Consider the following 8,467-nt stretch of genomic DNA (forward strand, 5'->3'; position numbering starts at 1 on the left):
ATCTCCTGAACATCTGCCCTCTGCTGCTTCTCCACCCTCTGTTGCCCCTCTACCCTCTCCTGGCTAACCAACCTTTGCTGCCCCTCTACCCTCTGCTGCCCCTCCACCACCTGATGCAGCAGTGGAATCAACATCATGGGTAACCCGTAGTAAAAAAAAACACCATGAATAATGTTGGTCCAGGGGGGAAGCATGCCCACAAATCGATGTTATAAAATATAAATATAAGTAATGTGTAACTAGACATACAAACAATTAGGAATATCTTTTAACATGATATGGTGTTATTGTAAGGATACAATACTTTCTACAAGTACACCATAATGCAAAGGGTGTTAATATGTTACAAATGTGCCATACCTACCATTTATGACTGCAATGTATACTGTATGTATTTAGGACAACAGGGGGCTACTTTTAAATAATGATGTGATAGAAAATAGTACTTAATAACTACCATCACCTTGTGATCTTGTACCCTCTTGTCCCTTGTTGCAGTCTGTGCAGCATGCCTGATTGCCTGAAGGCAAAGGAGTCATGTGTGTTCCTGGGCCATCTAGCAAACAGGCATTGACTCTGGAAAGACACATCACACATAGCCTGGACATTGATCAAGTGAAATCCTTCCTATTTGAATAAATAGAAGCATTTCCCCCCAATGGGACCAGGACTACATGTGTACCATCTACTGCCACTATAATGTGCGGAAAGCTGGTTGTGGTGGCAAACTAATGCTTTATGGGCATAAAGCAATCCTCATCGAGTGGCAGATGTATACAGTGCCAGATGCACAAAAGGAAAGCCCACTGCACATCCTTCAGCACACGACTGAAGGTGGATTGAGACATTCCTGCCACCACACCTACTGTGGTCTGGAAAAATTCAGACGCACAGAAGTGCAATACCAAGAAGAGATTTGTCAGTGGTGGTTTTGCTGTCGGGATGTTGTGCATAGGCTCTAGGTCAATACAAAGTCTGTACAATGCGCACGGTGTTCATATTGACATGAGGTGGTAGCTGATAGCAACAGACCACCTCAGCATCAGACATCCCAAAGAGGCTGACACATGGCGTGAAGACACGGTGACAACGTACCAGTTGCTGGTTTCAGATGGGACCACCATGCCCATGTTTGGCTTTATGTGAGAAAAATGGATGAAAAAGAAAAATTACCTAATGCCTTGCAGATTTTGAAGTCTACTTGTACATTAAACTTTATAAACATACTTATAACTGTCATGGATCTATTAATGTTCATGTCAAAGTTTCTGTAAAATATCCCCAAGAAATATAAAAGTAAGCATGACATGCAATTGATGAACCATGGCAATTTCATGAAATTATAAACAAAACAAAAAAAAGAGAACCGCTTTACAACTGCATGCTATGATATAAGCATACATAGTAGACGACACAGGCAAGCTTTTTTAAAGCTTTTAAAGCACACAATCATAATTCAAATGTATGCAAGCATGAAGGAACTAGACAACACACACATAACATTTTAAAACAGACAAGTATTGGCAATGTGTGACATTACTACGTTAAAAATGTATGAAAATGATATGAAAAGCAGAGACAATTTCAAACATTCACACAAGTATGCAGTGCTTGTAAAATATAAATGAATGCATCTACTTCTGTGATTAAAGAATCCTATCAAAAATTATAATATAGTATCCTAAATGTCAGCACATAGCTTGCTTTTGACAAAATAGCACTATTGTAATCTCCCTCTGTCGGTCTTATATAGTGTTGTATATCGAGATGAGTGATGTCAGGTGGGCATTATCCAATTAGTTGAGGAGGATGTGAATGCTGTGTTTGGTCATCACTATCATCAATGAGTTACGCTTGACCTTGAGCAGGTGCAAGCCTTAAGTCTGCAAACAGCATATGCTTGAATCGCACGTATCTGCTGGGGAATGTCTTTACTATACAATGACTATGTACATATGGCCCTTCCCCACCCTGATCCACTCCTGAAATTGTAGGCTATCGTAAGGGTCCATTGCATTCCAAGATGAATTGGATGTTTCTGTGTTTACTGGAGTATGCTCCTGTTCTGGGCATGCGCAGAGCAATTTTACACAAAATACGGCACATATCGGCATTTATTCTCCTTAATGAATTAGGCCCATAGAGTACAGGTGAGGTAGAATTTGCGTAATATCTGTTTTGTGGTTTCTTTAAATCAACATTTTTAAAATATCGATCGGTGGTCTGGAGCGTTTGGCCATTTTTGAACTTGCTACATATTGATGCATCATAAATCCAGCAACTTTGAAGCCAGAATTGCAGGTGATTTGTGGCAAAAGTGTTTGTATTCCATTACATTTCATATAGAAAATGCAACTTTCACATTTATTAACCCCTTCAGAGCTAAGGACGAGTGAGACTCGCCCTCCACGTATACCTCTAAAGTCCTCCTCGTCCTTAGACTTCATGGGGTTAAATATCTAAGAAAAACACTCATCATTCCTGTACTGCATTAATGATGAATGAGCATTGCTGGTGGAGGCCAGAGGAACAGGTGACGCCTTATGACATTATTGCACCGATGCATGCTGACGTCACTTAGCATTCAATCCTTCACTACAGAAAAAATGCATTAAAAATGCCTGATCTCCTCCAACCTGGCACCTAGTCACTCAGTGGTGCCCTTGTTTGCAAGGGTGGGAAGGGGTTGATAACACTGTCAAGACACTATACTCAGTTTTGTATATGCTACGTTCTTGCGTTATATTATGTACGAATAGAGTAATGTGACTTCGCATTTACTACTAACAGTATTAAGCTGCATCTTTACACTAGCGTGAGTCAATAATATCTGCATTTGTATGCCTGACATAAGACAAAATACTGCTGTTTTTGAGTTGGACGTATGTTAAGATATATATAATAAATTTAAATTGAGAACTAATAAGCGCTATTGGGATACGTCAGATATTTTCTCAGTTCTGGACCACAAATATATACTATCTCTAATTAACAGTCACAATATTCATCAAGGAAATAAACCATATATGAAAAATAAAACAGTAATAATCATTCAGAAAAGTATGTCCATATTATTCACTCTCTCATGAATTGATAACAGTGGCAGCCATCTAGAACCCCGATACTATCTGGGTTGATTCCATGTGTATAAAGATAGAGATTGGAAGATGAGATATGTGCGAGCATACACACTTTTTTACAACAAAATTTATATGCTTATGCTCTGATCATAAAATGAGTCAAATCCAAGTGGGCCCAGAGGGTCAAAACTGGGGTAGATTCCTCACATTTAAACTTTTGCATCACAAACCTTTACATTTCCTCAATTTGCCTCATAATAAACACATCCCTGAACATGTGCAGCAATCAAAAGGATTACTTTGTTGGCCACTACAACTTTTACTACTCAGGAGTGTCAAATCTGTCAGCCTGTTAGTGGCCTTTAAAGTATACCAGTCACCTACACAGGGGATTCTCAATATGTAGGTTAGGGATTTGTGATGGGTGACGAAAACTGTTTTTGGGGTCCTCTTTAATGGTCCAAGAATCATCTAATAAAGTTGAACCTCACTAGCTTACACACAATGGGGACAGTCATTTTGAGGAAAGAACCAATAATCATGATTATCCAAGGCATTGCACAGTTCAGATCTACAAACCATCAACATCTCACGCTGCTAGAGATTAGTAAAATGTTGGCAAAATTTAGTGCAAATTGAGATATATGGCAGAAAACTTTACAGAGGTTGCTGCAGAATTTATAGCCTATGAAACGAGTTGGGTCAACCATGGTTGTGCTGTGTGGTGTAGTTGGGATAGAAGTGTGAAAACTTCAAGCTAAACTCTACTGGCGAAACACGGAAAACTGGAACATGGAAAATTTTGCAGCCAAATGAGTAATAAATGCGAATATTTTTTACTTTATCAATTTGTAGGGGCACGGTGATAGAATGAATGTGGAACAGTGCCTCCATGTATGGAACTGCACATCCATTTACACATCTGGATGGATGCCATTATGGAATTGATAAATCTTGTAGAACATAGGCATTCCTTACTAGTACAGGTTAGGTGTTAGATGCACCTTAAAATAAGGCAGACAACAATATTTAATTTTGCAAGTTGATATTTTAAGTTAGCTGCAGATATCTGAAGGCATGATTTAAGTAATGACTGATGGAAGTACTATGGAATCCATACATGTAGCTACACATACACCAATGCAGTTAAAAATACTGTATGTAGTGCATATATTTGACATATGAAATAAAGGCAGCTCCAATGCCCTTTCATATTTAGAAGTTATATTGTTTGTTTCACTTTAAACTATAAAAACATGACACCCAGCTAAGCTCAGGTTGGTTGTATGCTGTCCAAGAAAATGATTAGTACTAATTATTCAAATATTTTTGCCTTTGAATCTGCTGTCTTAATCTTGAGCACAGCTATGAAGGACAATGGATAAGGTATCTTGGCAAGCTAGTTAATAAGTATTTTATACTCAATAAAAGGACAGTGGTGCAGTGAGTAACTGATGACACAAGTAATTATAATCCAGACATATCTCAGTTGAATAACAAAGAACTAATTGCATAAAAATTACTTCCAATTTACTCCTCATGCACAGTTCATATAGTACAACTGCAAATAAAACAGTTCACCTTTGAACAGATTTAACTCCCTCACCTACTCTTTAGCACCAATGCTCTCACCAGCTGGACTTTGTGCTTCCACAGTCCTCCTACACATCTAATTATAACAATAGACATTTTTCAGCATACAGCTTCCCCAAACTCTTGACGATACAACCTTCTACTCTCTTCTGTGGCCTTTTGATCTCTCAATGGGCTGTTGCTCCCCTCTGCTCCCTGGCTCTCAGCTGAATTTCTAGACATAGACTCTTAGCTCTCTCTCTCTATATTTAGGCTCCAGGGTACGGAGCCTACTCTGTCAAGACTAGGTATAGGCCAAGTCTTTTAGCTGCCAAGTAGCCATGTGCAGTAGCCCTCTTTGGTAAGAGGCTCTTCACTCTAATGCAGGAATACCCAGTTCTTATAAGAACACAATCACTGGTCTCTAGGTATGCATTTTTGATTAATCTCCAGGCTTCTTTAATGATTTGGTTCAGTTGCTAGTGCTTTAAGTCAGTTGTTCAACATTAACCTGAACTGATCTTTAAGTTTTTCTTTACTTAGCTTCAAAACATTATACCCCCTGTACCTTTTTCAAAACTTCCTGTTGGCTGCCATTATTTTCAGCTGGAACTCAGTAACTACAAGATGATGGTCACAGCAAATATCCATATCCTCTTCTGAATTTCCTAGTCACAGTGATGTGATCTATCTGTTTTTTTGGAATCTGGAAATAGCGACTTGTGACTTTGTGGCATCGCTCATGTAGGAATAGGGTCCCACCAATCATCAGGTCATGGTTAGTGCAGAAGTTGGTGACATCTCACCATTCTCATTTCTTACTCCCGGGCTGTGAGTTCCCATCACCTGTTTGAGTCCATCATTTCATGAGCCCACCTTGACATTCAAATCCCCCATTAGAATAACAATGCCTTTCTTCCTTGTCACTTTGATAGTGTAGTTTAGATCTTGATAAAATTTGTTCTTCTTCTGGATGTCTGATGACTCAGATGGGGCATAAAAATGAAGTATTGGGAAACAGGTTTTCATTCGATTAGGCTCCTTTTTGCCTGACCACTCAGCAGAAGTCTTACCCCTTCCCTGTGTTCGGCATAATTACCCGGTCATCTTGATTACAGCAGCGTTTCACCTTCCGCTGTTAGACATTCACCAAAGTCTGTCCACCTCACTTTGCTGAAGTATAAGTGGTCTAACCTACATCACTTAATTTCCTTCGCCCCTTGCTTTAACTTCATGTGTACCCTCAGGGTTCTCACATTCCAAATACCAACCCTCATTTTCTCTTACACTATAAAGGTTGACAAAATAGGATCTGGCTTTTCTTCTCTTCTGTTTCTGTAGTAGTTTATTTTTAAAGAGTGTATGTAACAAGCCCACAGCTCCAGAGTGTCCAGGTGGGACTGTCACCGTAAGACCAAAGCACTGGACTGATTTTTGATCCAGTTTCACCCCTTAATCTTTGAAGAGCCAACATCAAATTGCAATGTAGCAACTGCTGGCTTTGGTCAACACCATGTATTTTATTTCACCGGTACCCAACCATATCAATTTGTGTTTTATAATGTTTAATGTTGTATCAAAAACCATGAAAATATGAACTCAGATATTCAAACTCAAATCATCACTTATGTTTTTTTTATTTTACCAATACATGGACCTGCGCAGTGCTAGCCTGGATCTAGGTGAGCTAATAAAGAGGATGAATGAGGGATGCTTAGGGGAGTTTTTATTTATTTGTATTTTTCCTTAGTGCACTTCAGGTCCCAGCAGGCTCTGAATGCCATGGCATGTTGGTATATCTGTTTCATCATGTGCCAGCATGCACTGGCAGCCATGCATATGCTGGCACTTGTAGTTCTACAAGCGCCAGTATTCTCAACCATTTAAAGGCGGCCTGGGCGTGCTGAGACCTGTAGTGCACCACAGACAAACTACTTACTTTATTATATATTTCAACTCCTTAACCCACACCCACTGCCTGGCATGTGGCTGGTTGATTATAGTGGGGCCCCACTAGGGAATCCAGCCCTATGCTGACATGCCTAGGGCTGATTGTTACTTTGACATGGGTTACCCTGGCTGGCATAGCCTATTATTATTATTATTATTATTATTATTAATTTTTATTTATAGGGCGCTACTAAGTGTCCGTAGCGCCGTACAGGGACAAACGAAATTACAATACGAGGAGAGACAGAACAGTACAGTAAACAATAAGCACAATAACTCTGAGAGCTCAAAGCACAGCTAGGGGTGGGGGAGGGGAGAGGGGAAGGTCTGCATATGACGGAGCCCAAGAAGGAAGGCACGGATGACAGGGAGACCCCCCAGGGGGAGAGGAGGAAATGAGAGGGCACAGGGGGGGGGGGAGAGAGTCCAAGAGGAGGAGGGAAAGGTAGCTGGAAAGCAGAGTTAAAAGTTGTGAAGACAGGAGGAGAGGGTGACCCTGCTCAAAGGAGCGTACAATTTAAGGGGTGGGGTAGGCAGACAAAGAGACACAGGGGAGAGAAGGAGGAACGGAGGATAGGAATAAGGGAAGGGGAATGAAGGGGAAGAGGCATAATATAGCCTAGTGCTAGCACTGATATGTTTTTTTTGGGGGGGGGGGTCTCTGCTTTTTGTCTCCCCAATTTTTGTAGTACCAGCTTAGGGTGGCAACACTGATTATGCTTTTTTTGGGGTGTGGGGGCATTCATTTTTTCATTTATCTTTTTACTTTATTTATCTGATGACATCAGCACGGATCTTGCATCAGGGGGGGGATGCAGCTGCAACAGATACACCTCCTAAAGGCATATCTGTGTCTACTTCCTCGTGGCACATAAGGAGTGCTAGCATGACTTACTGTACTATGCCTTTGCCTGCCTGCTCCTTCCCTTGTCCGTTGCGTCTCTCTAAGCTTAGAGAGGCACAATGGGAAAATACATATTAGTCTTCTCACAGACACTTCTTGTAGATTTGTAGACCTATCCAGAGCACCCCTGCTACCATTTACATTGTGTACATTTAGAATGTTAATATTGCCCTAATGGAGAAGGTTTTGGTTAATTGCATTGGCACCTTGTTTACATTTAAAATTTTTATCTCATACCTTTACCTGGCATCCGTAGTAATCATTCTAATATACCCCGCTTTGCACACCACAGAGGTGTACAGCATTACGCGATCTTGAGTAAGGAATAATGAGTAAACTTGGGTCATTCCATTTAATGAATAGCAGACATATATCCTTATAGGCCATTGCATATAGTGAGAGTCACTGATTGCCTTTATGTCATTAATACCTTTTGATTTCTACATTAAAATGAAATTTTTCCAGTCTTGTTCTGTATAATACTCCCTATATATTTGTATATGTCCTTTACGTTGAGAGAACATAATTTGCTGATGAGTACATATTTAGTAGTTTTGAAAAAGGCCCTTATTTACAGCTAGGAGTAAATCCAGCTGAAGGGGACACATTTGCACCTGGGCAAACCCTGTTGCGATGCTATGGGTGCAAATGCCAATGTTATTCATGCAGGAAATATAGCACCTGCATTGTATGTAGTACACAAATACTTGACAGCTTAATTTTTACACTGAGATGTAGGGAGAGATTTACTAAACTGCGGTTTGTAAACCGTGGCATTTACTAAAAGCAAAACTGCACATCGAATCACATGATTTGAAAGTGTGATTTCTGAAACTGCAATCCCAATTTAAACACGTAAAAAATACAATTTGTGCAATGTATCAAGCTTTGGTTTGCAAAATGCCACCATAAAAAGGCATAAGGTATTTATTATGGAGTCAACATTGGCTTATTAATTGTG

This window comes from Mixophyes fleayi, chromosome 3 (genome assembly GCF_038048845.1).
Source record: "Mixophyes fleayi isolate aMixFle1 chromosome 3, aMixFle1.hap1, whole genome shotgun sequence".
NCBI classification, from domain to species: Eukaryota; Metazoa; Chordata; class Amphibia; order Anura; family Limnodynastidae; genus Mixophyes; species Mixophyes fleayi.